This window comes from Ascaphus truei, chromosome 4 (genome assembly GCF_040206685.1).
Source record: "Ascaphus truei isolate aAscTru1 chromosome 4, aAscTru1.hap1, whole genome shotgun sequence".
Lineage (NCBI taxonomy): Eukaryota > Metazoa > Chordata > Amphibia > Anura > Ascaphidae > Ascaphus > Ascaphus truei.
Genome location: NC_134486.1, coordinates 33,266,534 through 33,284,709, shown reverse-complemented (window position 1 = coordinate 33,284,709; position 18,176 = coordinate 33,266,534). Strand labels below are relative to the sequence as shown.

The 18,176-nt window shown below is 42.3% G+C and overlaps 1 protein-coding gene across 9 annotated transcripts in view; it reads left to right on the top strand.

The window, feature by feature from the left end:
• Positions 1-18,176, top strand: part of DISP1 (dispatched RND transporter family member 1) — a 148,150-nt gene that overhangs the window by 39,192 nt on the left and 90,782 nt on the right. The gene's annotated exons all lie outside the window — the stretch shown is intronic.

Sequence of the window (18,176 nt, the reverse complement as noted above, 5' to 3'; positions counted from 1 at the left end):
TATCATGGAGTTGGCAAAAATTGAATGCACCCAACTTTGTTCACTACCATTTTGTTTCAATAGTTATTACATACTTTAAGTTGTGTATTAACTTTGTAAATTCAAATTTCTTTGTTATTGGGCTTTTTATTTATAAAATGTTTTACCAGGAAGTAATACATTGAGTTACCTCTCGTTTTCAAGTAGACTCCTTTTCATTAGCAATTGTGTAAGTTGCAGTACTCCAAGTATATATAGATTCGCTTCAAAGCGGTTCTTACGCCATTAAACATGTTTGGGGTATTAGGTCCTTTTTATTTAATTTAAAAAAAAAAAAATATTATTTCTGTCTCTGTGATAAATCTAATTCTTTCTTGTAGAAAATGTATTATGGGAAAATTACTTTTATATTCGCACTTTTATTTTATAACATTTAAGAAATACAAATCTGCAAACCCTAAGGCTATATTGCGCTAGGAATTATGCACAGCCTTTTCCCCTCTGCTATTAGCACGTGCAGTATGTGGCATATATATACACTAATGACTTAATTTCTCTGTTTCTGTGCTACTAGCATGTTAATGCATGCCCATGTCTTTTTCCTATCTGGACTATTGCAACCTTCTCCATTACTGGCCTCGCAACTGCAATCTTTTCAAAATGCTGCTGCGAGGATAACCCCACTCTCCTCTCTCTCCTTCTATCCTCCAGTTTAAATAGTCTTGGATTACCATTGCTCTTATAAAGACTAACCAATGCGCTCACATTTACTGCTCCTGTTTCTGTTGGTCTTCTCACGTGCCAATTAGATTGTAAGCGTTGGAACAGACTCTTCTTGCAGTGTTGGGCCCCGGACATGTTCACTGCGTGCTTGCGGAAGACCCCTTGACGGTCTGCCCCCCTTCTGCCCGATCCCTGCCCCCCTTCTGCCCGATCCCTGCCCCCCTTCTGCCCCGATCCATGTCTCGTGTGTGCGTGTGTATGCGCGTGTGTATGCGCGTGTGTATGCGCGTGTGTATGCGCGTGTGTGTGTGTGTGTGTGTGTGTATGCATGTGTGTGTGTATGCATGTGTGTGTGCGTGTGTATGCGTCTGTGTGTATGCGTATGCATGTGTATGCGTGTGTGCGTGCGTGAATATATTTATCAAAGTTGCACAATGTTAATAAATAATTTATTCTCACAACATGTCTTTTTTTTTATTTTTAAAATATTATATAACACACACACACACACACACACACACACACACACACACACACACACACACACACGTTCCCCAGTGACACACACACACACACACGTTCCCCAGTGACACACACACACACACACGTTCCCCAGTGACACACACACACACACACGTTCCCCAGTGACACACACACACACACACGTTCCCCAGTGACACACACACACACACACACACACACACACGTTCCCCAGTGACACACACACACACACACACACGTTCCCCAGTGACACACACACACACACACACACACACACACGTTCCCCAGTGACACACACACACACACACACACACACACGTTCCCCAGTGACACACACACACACACACACACACGTTCCCCAGTGACACACACACACACACACACACACACACGTTCCCCAGTGACACACACACACACACACACACACACGTTCCCCAGTGACACACACACACACACACACGTTCCCCAGTGACACACACACACACACACACACACGTTCCCCAGTGACACACACACACACACACACACACGTTCCCCAGTGACACACACACACACACACACACACACACACGTTCCCCAGTGACACACACACACACACACACACACACACACACACACACACACGTTCCCCAGTGACACACACACACACACACACACACACACACACACACACACACGTTCCCCAGTGACACACACACACACACACACACACACACACACACACACACACACACACGTTCCCCAGTGACACACACACACACACACACACACACGTTCCCCAGTGACACACACACACACACACGTTCCCCAGTGACACACACACACACACACGTTCCCCAGTGACACACACACACACACACGTTCCCCAGTGACACACACACACACACACGTTCCCCAGTGACACACACACACGTTCCCCAGTGACACACACACACACGTTCCCCAGTGACACACACACACTGACGGCTACCAAGTGACACACACAGTGATACCCGCCTCCCAAGCGCTTGCTGTCTCCTCTGTAAGGACAGCAAAAAGATCCTGGTAGAGCGAGCGGCAGCAAGCGAGAGCGAGCAAGCGCCAAACATGGCCAAGACCTTATTTGTGTCTTGATGCATATATCCCATCTGTATTCTATCAATTTTATTGTAATGTCTGTAGGAACGGCAAAGTGCTGCGTTCCTGGTTGGTGCAAGTTTTCTTTCTCATATTATACCTCTACATATATGCTGGAATTGTCTTTGGTATCCAGGCACGTATGCCAAACAGTGCAGAAAGTAATGAATGATTATTAGTTTTGCGTTGCTTGTTGCATCCGTGGCGGTCTGCAGATATCATCTGTCCCTTTGCATACTAATGCAATATGTATATAATGTATGTCTTAATTCATATAGCTCCATTCATGTACATAGCGCTTCATGGCAGTAATACACGTGGCAATCACATAAATACCAAATAATACAAATAACACAATGGGAAGAAGTGCTTTCAGACATAAGTGACACTTAGGAAAAGGAGTCCCTGCCATGAAGAGCTTACAATATAATACCCTGTAGTTTATTTTTATTTATTGTTTCAGTATGAGAAACAAAATTAAAACACAACTTTCACAGTTTCGTGATGTACCAAACTTCAAAATAGCTTTGCGGATTTGGCTGTCGTGACAGTCTACTATTAATACTCTTCCAACAAAGTTGCACATTGGCTACAAAATACCATTGGAACCATTATACATTTTTGTTTGTCTAGCACTAATGGACTGCAAATGTTACAAATATTTTTGCCAAAATGAATTCCTAAACAAAAAAAGCTTAAACTGTAACGCATCCTTTTGGTTTATAGGAATAATTTAGGTAAAATGACCTTGCAATGTTGGATAAGGGCTTTTGCCTTGTGCAAAGTTGTTTGCAGTTCATCTCAATGGAAGTCAATCAGAATGATCTGTAGTGATCAACATTTTGAAAATAAAATGATTGTTTAATGTTTAAAAATTTAGATTTTTTTTATATAGTCGTTATTCCAGACTATTTATTTGGAAAAAGAAACATAATAAACATGCATTCAAAATGATCTATGTGTCACTCTAATGCACTTACAGTAGATTGTAAGCTCTTTGGGGCAGGGTCTAATTTTCCTAGTGTCTACTTTTGTAGGAACTCCTTATGCCTGTTGTCATGTGTTACCTATGTACATAAGTGTCTGCCTTCCTACTGACTCTGTAGGGTTCTTCCTACCTACAATTAGATTGTAAGCTTTTTGGAGCAGGGGCTCCTTTTCCTAAATGTTACTTTTGTCTGAAGCACTTCTCCCCAATATGTGTTATTTGTATTATTTGTTATTTATATGATTGTCACGTATATTACTGCTCTGAAGCGCTATGTACATTACTGGCGCTATATAAATAAGGACATACATACATAGAGGTGGCACTATAAAAATAAAGCAACAGGAAAGATGATCCAGGTCTCCACGGGTTTTTAGCAAAATAATTTACTCATGATACACTATAAAAATAAAGACATATAAATAAAGATATAAACATGTTAAATATTCTAGTAAATCACACTTTTTTTTTTAATTGTACAATAAATCTCAAGCTGTCGGTTAAATGTATTTTGAGTACATACAGGATAACTTCTATTTAATGTAGTGTAATCTCTGTTGTGTTGTAACAAACCTTTTTAAAAGATTTTATCAAACTTAGTTGTTTAATAGTAAAACAAAAATGACGTATCAAGTGTTTTCTGCTTGGTAACTTAAATTAGGTTGATGGCATTGTCCTAAAGCAAGTGTGTATGGTATGTATAATATTTTTTTTTTTTTTTTTTAAATTGGATAATTTTTGATACAGAAAGATGTATGTATTATTTAAAAAAAATGGTGGGTAGTTTAAAATCTTTTTGTGGGTTTTAAATCTACAAATTAATTCCTAGTTGTAATTGGAGCATCTGTTCTTTTTGTGCCACATCATGCTGTGTAACTAGCTTATATCTGCAAAGCCATGATCACCTGTGTACAGTCCTTGGGGTTAGTTTTTAAGCATTCCAACTCTAAACACAAGAACCAAAAAACATCACTTTTAATATCACCTGCAGCTGGCCTCCCCGTAACCCCCAGACGTTCCTGTTCTACAGTCTGCCAGCAAAAATGCAGGTTTTAATTTTTATTAAATGCCATCGCTTTTCACCTTGTTAACTTGATCTTAGGACAAAATAATTGTAATTACGTGAAGATTCAATAAAGTGAAGGTTTCAATTTGCGTCTCCCGTGGAACAGAAAAGTAGATCTTCAAATGAGCATGTGCACTTTATCCCAGAGACCCTTTATTGTGAGTGGCTGTGCTTTTTAATACAGTTGTATTCAACTTTATTACTCCCATTAGCCTGAAATAACGCAGTCAAATATTGCATGTGTGGAGGAGAAAAGGCCCCGTTACCATTGTTGTATATCGGTGTATCGAAATCACGGTTTCCATTGAAACTTTTATATAAACTGTAAAAGAAACTTGGATTGTTAGCTCCAGTTTCTCAGCTTTCTTTTTAATGTGGAAATGGAGCAGATATATAGAACACCTGTTTCCTAGAAGCATTTTAAATATTTCAAATACTCAATGACAGGTGCTGTGGGATTATAAATATCTGGAAGGGGTCCAAGCTTTTGGCAGTAATGTAATTCTTAAATCAACTGAATCTAAATAGTGCAGAGCAAAAATGTAAATGTGAAGCACCTGAAATGAACAGTTCAAATTAAGATGACAAAAATAAAACTTTTTTTTTAAGAGAAAAAGCACTCAAACCTTAAGTTGGGGTGCTTGGGAGAAGAAGAATTGCAGACTTCTTTTTAGGGTTATTAAGCCTTTTGATGTCCCACGTTTTAGAGGTTCGTGATTGTTGGTTCCAAGTTTACAGTACACCGAAGGCTAAATGAAAGGGCCCTGATGTTGCTTTAAAGTAGAGGTGCCCTTGTGTTTTTACTAGGTGGAAAGCAGGGGGTCTCCCGAGATGAACCGCATTAATTTCAGCTCTGAGGACCCCTACTGCCCGAGATACTAACCTGAGAAAGTGCAGCCGCCCTGGCTGGGCATCCAATATGGTGGTTTAACAGTTACACGGGTCAATAAGAAGCTGTAATCTCATCCCTTGCGGATTCATGTCCGTCCGCGTGACGCAGGAACGTTAAACTCTTGATATATACGGGCAACGCCTTTACATGGAGACTGATGGCAGATACACTACATATCTTCAAAAAACGTTAGACATCTTTTTAGAAAGGAAAGGTATACATAGATATACCACATAAGTAAACATGAGAAGGATGTTGATACAGGGAGAAATCTCATTGCTAATATTTGGAGTTGAGAAGGAATTTATTTTTCCCCTTATGAGACATTGCATGATGTTTCACTGGGGTTTTTCTGTTTGCCTTCCTGTGGATCAAAGTGTATGTCATCTACTATGTTAGTATCCTGGGAAGCAGGGGGTTAATTAATTAACGCGGTCCAACTCTAGCGACCTCCCCCCACTCTCGCCCCCCCTCCCTCCTGCTTCAAACCTGAAAATAAATACATTTTTGGTTCATTAAAAGCTACCGCTCCTTAAAGTCTTAGCGTTGTTTAGTAATCTGGCTTTAAGAAACTTTGCAGTTTTAGACACTCATTATATACTTAGTGCTGTTCAGGAGCGATTTCCTGTTTTTAGGAACAACCAGTGACGATATAGGGGGTTCTTCATTGAACTGCGATAACACTGATCAGAGCAGAAACTGGCCAATTGTAACGCGTAGCTCCCTACAAACTAAGAGCGACCGCGGTGCTGAGGGAGGGAATTGAGTAACGCCAACCCACAGCCATGCGGGCGCGCCTAGAATGTAGATTGGTCGTGCAAGCCAGGTCAAGATTATAGATGTGAGAGAAGTAGAGGGTACTTGCCGGATCAGGATTGGAGAGTAGCGGAACGTGGGGCTGCGAAGCCAGGTTCAGAATGGAGACTGGAGAAAGGTAGGTGTAAATCCGGATCAGGAGAAGAGAGGTGCGGAGTCCAAGGTACTTAGCAGGGTCATGCAGCGGCAGGAGAATACAGGAACAGGATGTAGCAAGATACAGTGTCACACAAAACTATGCTCAGCAATCAGTGTCTGGAGCAGGAGGGTGTATATATAGGGAGATCCTCCAGTGAAGTGCCAGGGCGGGATCAGGAAACTGAATCCTATAGGCTGCTAGTGCACGCAGGTTTGCCCTATGATGCAGCCTGATCAGGCATGGAGGCGGGGCCGAGCGTGCGCCGACCTGCGCGCGTCACTGAGGTCAGGGGGCGGAGACCGGAGCGCAAGTCACTGAAGCCGGTCCTGCCCGTCACCGGGGCGGAGACTGGGACGTGAGTCAGAGGGGAGGCTGAATGAACGCATTCGCCGGAGTGGAGGTGGAGCCCGTGGGCGGGCAGACAGGCCGCGCAAGATCCGCGTGTGCGTAACGGGGCCGTGAGACTGCGCATCCTGGGTGTCCATGACAGCAGGTGTTTCCAGGTGAGGAGATGGTCTCCAGCCGCCAGGATGGCGGATCCTCACACCACAATACACGTTTCCTTGCGATAGTGCCCTGTTCCACACTATTTCAGTTTAAGGAATAAACCCTATATACAGTAGTAGGACAGAGTAATATCTTGATTACTGAGGTGAGTGAGGGGCATTACTGTAGTTTGATTGGTTTGCTTGTCAAGTTATTTTGTTTTTTTTATAGTATGCTCTACAGCAGGGGGGCGCAAACTTTTTTCCCTGCGCCCCCCTGCCGACTGTCCCCTCATTCCCGCGCCCCCCCCCCCCCCAACCCCAACTTACCCGCGCTCCGGCGTAATGACGTCACGTTGCCATAGCAACGTGACGTCACATGACCTCGCAGCGTCATTTTGACGCCGCGTTGCCATGGCGACGCAGGGAGGAAGCCGCCGAAGCCACGGTAAGTAAGGTTTACAGAGGCACTGCAGCTTCCCCGGCACTTAATTTAAGTGCCTTCGGGAAGCGCGCGGGGCCTCTGTAAACCCCGCGCCCCCCCGTCGGCAGTGTCGCGCCCCCCCTGGGGGTCGCGCCCCACAGTTTGCGCACCGCTGCTCTACAGTATGTTACCAACTTGGTGCAAACATTTTTGGCTTGGTTCCAAATATCATTAACTTTTTTTTAAAGTGTTTCAAGTAAACAATTTTTTGTTTTTGGATAAACTTATTTTGAACATTGACGAATTCAGGTTGATGTACTTATGTCTTGGCACTGGGTGACGTACTGTATAATGGTTATTCATATACATGTGTAGATTTCACACAAAAGAGCAATTCCGTTATGGAAACAAATAGCCAACCAACTGAATGGAGTGACAGCCAGAGACGGCAGATACATCAGAACGGAACCAGCAAAGAATGCACCAGCTTGGACATCATGTACTTGCAAAGGTTTTTGACCCAATTATAAGAATGTTGCACTTGTTACAGTTTCTCTGTCCCCCTCTACCCCCATTTTTTTTTTTTTTACATGGGTTGGAAGCAGGGGTACCCAGAGTCAAAATGCTTCTTATCCATGTAAAAAAAAAAAAGGGGGCGGAGGGGTATTAGAAATGATGGGACTGCACCTTATAACTCCATCACAATTCAACAATGTATATTGTTTTTTTTTTTTTAGAGTAGTTGCATGCATGATTGCCCCTAGTTAAGAAAATCTAAAACTCTTACGTTGTGTTGACTATATAGGCAGCATTAAAGTGTGTGTGTATTACATTAAACCTTTGGTTATAGAAAATAAGATTGGGGGGTTTGGAGTAGTCACATTCCCAATGTTCTCAACATAATTTAAGGGTATAATGGATACAAAATATATTATTGTGGACAAGGAAAATGTCCTGCTTTTACGATAAGACAATGTCAGAAAAAAGGGTAAAAAAAAATATATATATATATTTTTTTTTAAGCATAGCAATTCTCTTTGTTTCTTTCCCGTTGGAGAGGTTAGTACATTTCTCCAGATCTATTTCCATATCTATATTCCAGATTCTTATTTGAATATGATCAAAGCTTTGGGCATACATTATGGCGATTTGTAAGATAAATTACATCAGGTACATGCTTATTCAGTTATATACACCAATGCCTGAAGCATAGTCTGGGGAATCGAAGTTGACTTGCTCACCTGATTGTTCAACACAGGGTGGTTATGGGTGCTCACGTACCAGACCAATATTTGATAAATATAAGTGAATGTAGACAGTATTCGATGAAGTGGGTGTTAAGGTCATATAACCCTCCATGAATAGATCTTTCTTTACAATAAGCAGTCCTTGCAAATGTTTGACGATAAGACAAATATTCCCTGAAGGCCAGGGTGGATGAACAGCCTCCACACCACCCCAACCCTCCTCGGGAGTGTGTCTCAATTCTTCAATAAGATAAAGTTGTACTCCCAATCTCTTCCTCTGAATTTTCTTCTCACTCGCCCACTTCCTGAATCTGTATGGAGGCGTGACAGCTGCTAGTAACAGGATCCAAGTGTAGTTAGCAACAGAGGAGCAGCGCACAGCCAAAAGGGAGTCGGGATCCAGATAAATAGAAACAAATATCCTTTATTAAGAAGACATGCTGTAAGGAGGTAAAAAAAAACCTCCTACGCGTTTTTGTACACCTGGTACTTTTATCAAGGCCTTGCTCACCTGTCCAATTACTTATTAGATTCAGGGCCTTTCTCCATTACACAATTTGCAAGCACTCCAGGTATAGGTTGCCAATTTCCTGCTACTTCTCTAACACTTGGATAGCAAAAATAAACCTGGATTTTCACCTCTCAAGGGCGTCGTACCATCAGAAGTGTTTTATAACCTTGCTCCATATAATCTGAGCAAATTAATATATTTGGGGGTCTAGCTCCATCTCTAAATCACACACTTTTAAAATGGTGATGATTTAAGGCAGTTTGTTTTATGTTTTTATGTTTTTATGCTTTTACTTCAGCTTTTGATTTGACTCTGCTTCCGTCACTGGGACCAATTGGAAATGCAGTCTGAGTGCCGCAAACTCCTGAATTTCAATGACTCCGTACACATTTATTTGTCCTTTAAGTAAATAGGCAGAGAATAGGAATCGCTGCCTATCTTGCAAGGGTAACTTTGTGGGATTTTTTTAACTTCAATTAGTGTTCCAAAGAGCAAAATTATTGAAACAGATTATTGATGACCCATAAAAATGTTGGTTTTGTTTTTTTTTTTAATTTTACAAAATGGGTACAATGATTTGATTTGTGCATCACTCATTTCCCCCCCCCCCTTCACTTGTTTGTATGTATGTCTTTATTTATATAGCACCATTACTGTACATAGCGCTTCACAGCAGTAATACATGGGACAATCATATAAATAAGAAATAATATAAATAACAAATCATGGGGAGAAGTGCTTTTGACATAAAAGTAACATTTAGGAAAAGGAGCCCCTGCTCAGAGGAGCTTACAAGCTAATTGGTAAGTAGGAAGAAGGTACAGAGACAACAGGAGGGTGTTCTGTTAAGTGTCTGCAAGGGGCCAAGGTTTATGTATGAGGTGTATAGTATCAGCCATGGAGCTACTCGTATGCTTCGCTAACCATGTGTGTTTTTAAGGTGGATAGAGAGGGTGCCAGTCAGATATTGAGGGGAAGGGCATTCCAGAGATGTGGGAGTCGGTGTGAAAGGTTTAAAGCAGGAGAGAGCTTTAGATACAAAGGGGTTAGACATCCTTGAGCTGAACGCAAGAGTCGGGATGGTGTACAGTGAGAAATTAGGGCTGAGATGTAAGGAGGAGCAGAAGAGTGTAAAGCTTTAAAAGTGAGGAGAAGAATTGAGTGAGAGTGATATGGGATTTGATAGGAAGCCAGGAGAGGGATTTCACCAGGGCAGACACTGAGACAGATTTAGGAAAGAGTAGAGTGATTCTGACAGCATGCATTTACAATTAATCAGATTGTACAAAGAATTTGCTTTTTATTCTTGGCCATATGGCTTCCCAAAACTGCAAAGGATATGTCAGGGGGAGCCGTGAAAGTGCACCCCACAACCAGAAACTCTCTGGACGGCAACATCAATTTTGGACCTTTGGGAATTCTGACAAGAAAATCAGACTCTTTGCATGTTGACTTTACTTTGGATATTTTGTACATCATAAATGATTGATATACGAGTCGGGTAAAATACCAGAGAAAGGGATCCTATTTGGAGAAATTATGTCTAACTAATCATTTGTGATTATTTGACTTTAGATCACAACCGCAGTCACAATCTGACTCTCCCCTTAAAAGTTCCTCAAAATACACTTTTTCAAGGAGACTTATCTAACTCACTCCTGATGTCCATGGCCAAACCCTTACTAAGAAACTTGCACACACTTATTCCATGTGTGACGGAAGGGGATAACCAGGCTATTTAATAAAGGTTAAGCCCTCTGGTTACCCCTGAAACCGTGGGGTCCCTGGTAGCTACATAAACAGCATAAGCCAGGGACCAGGGATAATGTTGACAATAAAGTGACCCATGCTTTTTTCTGTTTTTTCATGTTTTCTTGAACTGTGAGTTTGTTTTTCAGTTTTAGGGGATATTTGGGTAGGAATACAATTATTTTGTTTGCAGGAGTTTGGGGGACGAAGTTACCGGTAGTCCTTTAATTCTCCCCGGCGAGCGGGCATGATTTGCCGGTACGCGGAGTGAATTGCTCTGGGGCAACAGCGTCCCACAGACTCCTGGATTTCGAGCCCAAATATCCCAAATCCATTTCCTGTATAAGGTTCCACAATGTGTGCACTTTATTAAAGTGTACTTTATAATATTTTAGACATTTGCTATAAGACTATGCAGTCATCCACGGCATCAGCATAGACGCCGGCATGCCTATATAGAGTCCGTAGTTCAAAGAGGAGAGAATGTCCAAATGTGAGAAGACCGTTTGGTGGGCGAGGAAGGGCGAATTGCCAAGTCCTGAGACCAAAGGGCACCCTGTGGGGACACCTTTTTGTATCTGCCAGACTTGATGAAGCTTGCCCAGCGTGTGGCAGTGAGTTAGCTGGGGGAGATACAGCTCGTAGACGCTTCTCCCATTGGCTAAATCATATTTCCTGCTCACCTGGCTTTTCGAGCCGGCTTGGCACGCCGCCTCCTCTGACGTCAGCCAAAGTACGAGCCCCTATTGGCTGGCGGGGAGGAATTCCAACACTCTGGTCGCTCCTCCTACCTCCATGCTAAGAATAGCTTAGCGGAGTGTATGCAAGGAGACGGCCGAGTCAGAGAACCAGACCATCCTGTGGCTTGAGTCGATGAAGCTAGGACGGGCTTTTCAAAGTTGCTCTGTTTGAAATAGCGGAGCAAACGGCTTCGTTTTGGAGCTAGAAAAGCCTGTCTCGCAGAGACCAAGTCCCGCCTTTTGCGGCCAAGTTTGACAAATTGAAGTAGCTGTCACGGGCGCCCTGCACCTAGGAAAGGTTACATCTCGAACACTAAACCCCAGTAAGTGTGTATATTTTGGTGTTTTGTTGTATTTCCGAGGTTTTATCCAAATAAGCCCCCATTTTATTTCACTGCCTTGTTTTGCCTGTTGAATGATCCAAAACTACAAATATGTTAAAAGACCTACCGTGTCACCATGTATATCCCCTCCTTCCAGAGTGTAAACTCCTTGGGGCATGGACCTTCTTCCTATGGTATGTTTGTCTTCACATTTATACAAATAATAGATAACAATAATAAGGTTGGTCCATGAAGTGTCAGAATTTTGTTCAGTCAACGTTAAAGATTAATTAATTAATTTTTTTGTATAGGATTTTACCAAGCATTATAATCTCTTAGTTTGGTGCGATTCGGTATTGTCTGCTCTCTAAGAAAATTAAAATCTGACTGTCAATTGGTTTTTACATGTGGGGGTATATTGTTGTGGGTAATAGGAATGTCCTCCAAGAACAAATGAACAGAAGAAATGTAGTGGTTATAGAATTGTTAAAATATTCCAAATTCCACTCCTTCCTTGAGCCTCTGTGCAATGTTGGGCTAGCCTGGTTCACTTTAAATTCCACCATCACAAACCAAATTATCCATTGTATCTCTTATTTCTCTCTCCTGTCAATCTGTTAAGAATTTACTAGTACTGATTTAAAGTGGTTTATTTTACTCTTTTATAGTATCGTGGTATCCATATTGATCTTGAAGAAACTGAAATTGTTATGTTAATATATTTCTATATGCTACACTTTTGTAGCCGGTATTGTGCATGAGCTTTTTCAAGAGAAGAGACGTATGAACTCTTGACATTTTGTGACGTCTTCAAAGAATTGACAGGCCGCCACTAAAGAATGGTATAGTCCGTTACACATCAATTAATTTTTTCCCTAAAGTCTCACTAATTGCATATTTTATGTGAAATTTGTTTCCATACTGAACAGCAGAAGCTTGGGGGGAAATGCTGGTGTTCTTTATGCTGTATTTACCACAATGTAGTGTGCTTTTAAAGCTCCTAACCAATTCAAGTGCACTTTCTAATTAAGTCTGTTACACTTGCTTTCTAAAGATATATATATAACGTGTGTTAAATTGTATTGGTATTTTGTAATCCGTGAATTACTCATGCCGGTCCAGAAGTTTAGTCACCTGCTTGAAAAGGAACAGATCCTATGATGAGGTCGCTGGCCTGTTGAGTATTACTCATTGAGTTAGGGCCCCTGCGGCTGCGCGCGCCACACACATACAGTCCTCTATGGGGCAGGCTCCAGTCAGTGTGACGTTACCGCTGGAAGGGAAGACAAGAATTGTCTTTCCTTGCTACTACACGGTCACATGGTTGACTGGCAAACAATGACGGTGTACAGTAGATGAGTCATGGCCGCGCCTGCCGGTCATGGCCGAGCTCCCCCGTGCGTCCCATCCATCGCTACTCCTGGACCGCTGATCAAGGCTCAGACGGGTGCACGCGCCACCTGGCGCTGCGACACACGCGGCCCCTGTGGCCATAGCCTTAGACGATAGTCTTGCTCGTTGTCGATCTCGAGGTTAAAGAGTGTTATAAATTAGAATTGTCCCGTAAATGTTATGCTTGGTACAGATCATGTTCACTATTGATCTGTAGACCTAAAACATTGGGGGAATATTTTTAATGTAACCAATCTGAAATTGTTGCATGACAAGCAAATATTTTTATTTTGCCGTTGTAACACTTGGACTTTACTGCTGTTCCACTGTACAAAGAGGTTCAATCCCTGGTACTCTGTATTGGGGGGGGAAAATGGTTTTGATGTCGCATTTAGGCTCTGTAAATGATTAACTTTTTCCCTTTATATGACGTTGAGTGCTAGAAGTATGTGCTTGTAATTTTCAGATTTGTTCGTATACAACAAAATGGTTACCATTTATTACATAGAAAAAAATGGTTTTGATTTAGTGTCTGAATAGGTTTAGATTTCTTGCTCCCCCATACAGTGTAATTGTCAAATCGCTTTGCAACAAATTACATTCTAATTTTAAGGAGAAAACTGTGTGTGGTGTGTCTTTTACATTGTAAAAATCTGCTTTATTTTTGTGACATAATGTATAGTCTGTTCTAGCATTATGATGAACCAATGGCGGGACATGTTTTAAGTGCTTTTTGTCTTGTTTGCACAATTACATTTGTGTTGTTTGTTGGGGGGACATTTACAAAGAGGATGATAAAGCCCAGGTCCTCTTTCCTGTTAACCACAATGGTTCATCTGCATTTCCATCCCTACACATTTTTTTATTTTTTTTAATTTGCGCACTTAGTACGGAAATTGTTTCGGGGAGCCATTACCTTAAGAGGATTTAATCATAGCCAAGTGGCTGCCATTGTGCATGTCCCAGCAACTAAAATGTCAGTTATGAGCTTATCCTTTAAGGAATAAACATCTAGGCCTAGTTTTCCCACAACAGCCACCCAGTGAGCCAGTGACTAACCTTCTGTCCGGATTTTGAATGAAATGATTAAGATTTTGCCAGAAAATAATTTTGCGTGTGAGCAGTGATGTGGGGAAGTGTGCAGCTCTGTACAGGGGGAAAGCAGTGTGTCCCTCCATGTTGAGGGGGAGATCCTTGAAAGCATTGCATGAAGTTTCAACATAGACATTGTGCGCTCATTGTGAAGGGTGCTGTGCTGGTATAATGAGAATTGCAGGGTAAATCCAAAGTAGATGGGTTTCTTCTCAAGAACATCCTAAAAAACTGCCCATAATTGTGCTTTCACCTGGTACAATCTTAAGGTTTCTTGCATTTGAGGCCCAGCTTCTGTGTGCAAACATAGAAGCCTCCCAAAGGTTTGTCAATTACAAGATGCACATAGCCCACTGTAAAGGTTATTTTCTTTGTCAGACTACTGCTTGGTTTCCAGCTGCAAGGGAAAACATGCCAACTTGACATTGATCAGAAGCTGATATGGATTCCATAATAATGATTGTCAGTAATTTTGTGCAATTCTTTTGCCAATAGGTCTACTATTTAACCCCTTAAGCATGAATTTTGTTATAAGTTAGAAAAGGAAAAACCCAATAAAAGCTCAAGGAACAAAACATGTGGCTACGCTAAGCCAATAAATGAAGCTTTCAAGCGGGCACTGAAAGGGTTGGATAACCAAGGTAATCACTGCTGAAGAGAAGCTAGTGTTTAGGTGAATGAGAAGGGGTGTGTGAATCGCTGTTATAAACCAGCCCAGTTAACCCTGTGAAGGACAGATGTACCCCCTCCATGGGATAACCGCAGCTCGATATAATCCCTGTCTCCGTGGGTCTGGTGTGGAGCAATGCTTCTACTCACGAGTTATCACCGTTTGAATTTTTCAGCCTAAATGCAGCTTGTGATGAACCCGAACTGAAAGGGTAAGCCGTGTTCTCCCTATGGCATCTCTCCGATCCTGGAGTGCAGAGCGAAAAAGTTAGTGGATCCGTGAAACTGCCGCCCCTGTAAGTAAACTCAAAACTCGCCAGAATAGAAAAAATTAAATAAACATTTTAACTACATAAAAAATGGTACAAGAATAGACGCACACAAAACAAGTGTTCTCCCATGCGTTTTACGCCCTCTGGTGCTTTCTCAGAGTCGGTCCTTGAGAAAGCGCCAGAGGGCGTGAAACGCGTGGGAGGAGAAAATTTTGTTTTGTTTGTGTCTATTCTTGTACCATTTTTATGTAGTTTAAATAAACATTTTTATTTTTTACTTACAGGGACGGCAGTTTCACGGATCCACTACCTTTTTTTGCTGTTATAAGTTGGTTTAGTTTTTAGTAAAAAGCAATCAGTGGTGTAATCATTACGATCTAATAAGGTATGGCTGTTGGTAATTAAATTCCACAAACGGGTGGGACGAGCCACAGAGAGGGAAGCAGACAAGATCACTGAATTAGTGATAAATATCTCCAACATACCACTCTCCAATAAACATATGTCGGTTCTTAACAAAGGACTCTCCTTTGTACCCACATTGTACACTGACCCCCCTCGAGCTTGACGAGGATCTTGCAAGATTTTACAGGATACTCACTCTAGGTTTTTTTTCTGCTAAACATCCTTCCCTTGGAGGGCGGGTTGGTCCAGATATAGAGACAGATGCAACTTTCCGTTTTCTTATCATGGATTGCAAAAATAGGAGCAGATTTAGTCTGCCACCCTTTAACCATACTATTGAGACATTAATTTCTCTGGTGCAGTGGCAAATAGAACTCTTAAAGAAAACACCACCCACAGCCCCTAGACGTACCAACTTCACAAGAGCTGAGAGATACCTTCAGAGAAATAGAGAACAACAAAGACTTTATCATTAAGCCGGCTGACAAAGGGGGAGCCATTGTTATTATGAACAGGACGGATTATAGGGGTGAAATCATCCGCCAATTATCAGATATATCTAATTATGTAATTGCCCCACACAATCCCACCCCGGAGGTCACACTGAAAATCTTACAGGTAGTCACATTAGCACATGTAGGTGGCATTATATCACAAAAACAAAGAATTACTTATTTTTAAAAGATCCAATTACCCTCGTATTTTACACCCTTCCCAAAATTCAGAAAAACCTCCATAAACCACCAGGTCGCCCCATTGTGACATGCTCCGATTCTGTTTTTCAGCCACTAGCGGTGCTTATCAACAAACTGCTACAACCTCTTGTAACCACCACACTCTCTTACATTAAGGACAAAACCAAATTCTTATGGAAAGTGGGCAAGTTTGCGATCAGCCAGGAAGTTAATCTCAGGAGTATTAACTCCTGGCAACCCTTGACATTAATAGTCTCTATACGTCCATCCTGCATGACAATGGCATAGAGGCAGTTAGATTGGCATTGAATGCAGATGGTTCCTTTACACTGAATGAGAGGAGGCTGATCTTAGATCTACTTACTTGAAAGAAAATGTTTTTCTTTTTGAAGATCCATTCTATGTACAACAGGGCATGACCATGGGATCCAATGTTGCACCCACATATGCCAACCTCCTATATGAATCAATTCGAGACTGAGTTTGTCTATGAAACCCGTCATTCAAGGAGCATGGGCTTATGTGGCTGCGATACATTGATGACATTTTCCTGGTCTGGGTCGGCACAGCTGACACACTTGGTGTTAATTGCGTACCTCAGCACCTCGAGGGAGACCATTGGATTCACCCATGTGTTTGATACTATATTCCTTTACTTTTATATCGATCAGGGACAATGGACTGGTATCCGACCTATTCAAAATCGACAGACCGAAACAACTTACTGTATTTTGACAGTTACCATCCCCCGGGTACCACCATAGGCTTACTTCACAGCCAGTTCATTAGGGCCAGGCGTATCATTAGTACCGCACCAGACGTCCAGTTAAGATTAGACGATATGCAAGATAGGTTTGCTGACGGGATATCCCAAACCACTTTTACAAACACAGAGGGAAAAGGCAGAAATGTCCATAAGATTGGCTCTGTTGGCTAGGGGACCCACTACACATAATCCCGTCAAAGGAGTTCTCGGTACCATTCATATCTACATATGGTACCTAGAGCAAGCGGGTCAAAAAGATCATCCTGGACAATTGGCACTTATTGAGCACGGATGAGTGTCTGACCCCGAGCCTTACAGCCAACCCCTGTTCTCTTACAAGAGGGGGAAGAACTTCAGGGACAGACATGTAAGGGCAGACATAGGGGGCACACAGACCACCCAGACTTTTCTCGGGACACCCAGACGTGGGTGTTTTTAGTTGCTGCAGCCAATGCTACAGCATGCAGGAGGGTAACCTCTTTACACATCAACAGTCAGGTAAAAAGTTTTTTATCAAAAAAATTCTCACGTGCCTCTCTAGGAATGTAATATATTTGATAAAATGCCCGTGTGGACTTGGGTATGTGGGAGAGACAACACAGCCGGTAAAGGATCGGATCAGACAGCATAAGGCGGCTATCCACAGCTGTGATTTGGAGGCCCCAGTGGCGCACCGTTTCACACATGTTGGGCACAGTGTAAGCCAACTCTGCTTCCAAGTAATCGATAACATTGAGAGAAGCCGACGGGGAGCAGCCTTGTACAATGGCTGTTACAAAGGGACTCCAGGTGGATAAGGACACTGGGAACCATGGCACCAGGGGAATGAACAGGGGGCTGGACTAGAGTTGTCACTACTGAGGTCCTGCTCCCCTGTGCTCCTTTCCGCCCATATAGGTGCCGTGGGCATACCCCCACAGAACATCAGGTTTGGTTGTTGTGCTGGTGCCCCTTAACCCTGAGGGGTAGCCTCGTGAATCCGTCCGCATGTCACCGATTACGTTCGCAATGGATCTAACCATACCCCAGTTACTTCAGCTAGTAATGTGTCGGTACAATTATCACTGTTTTAGTATATCTGGACGTGTGTTGTATATTATCTCTCTAGCCTGGGGTTCACCCATTAGGAGACACATGATATCCCATTATGCTTCTATTTATACACACATCTCTCCCATCTATTGGC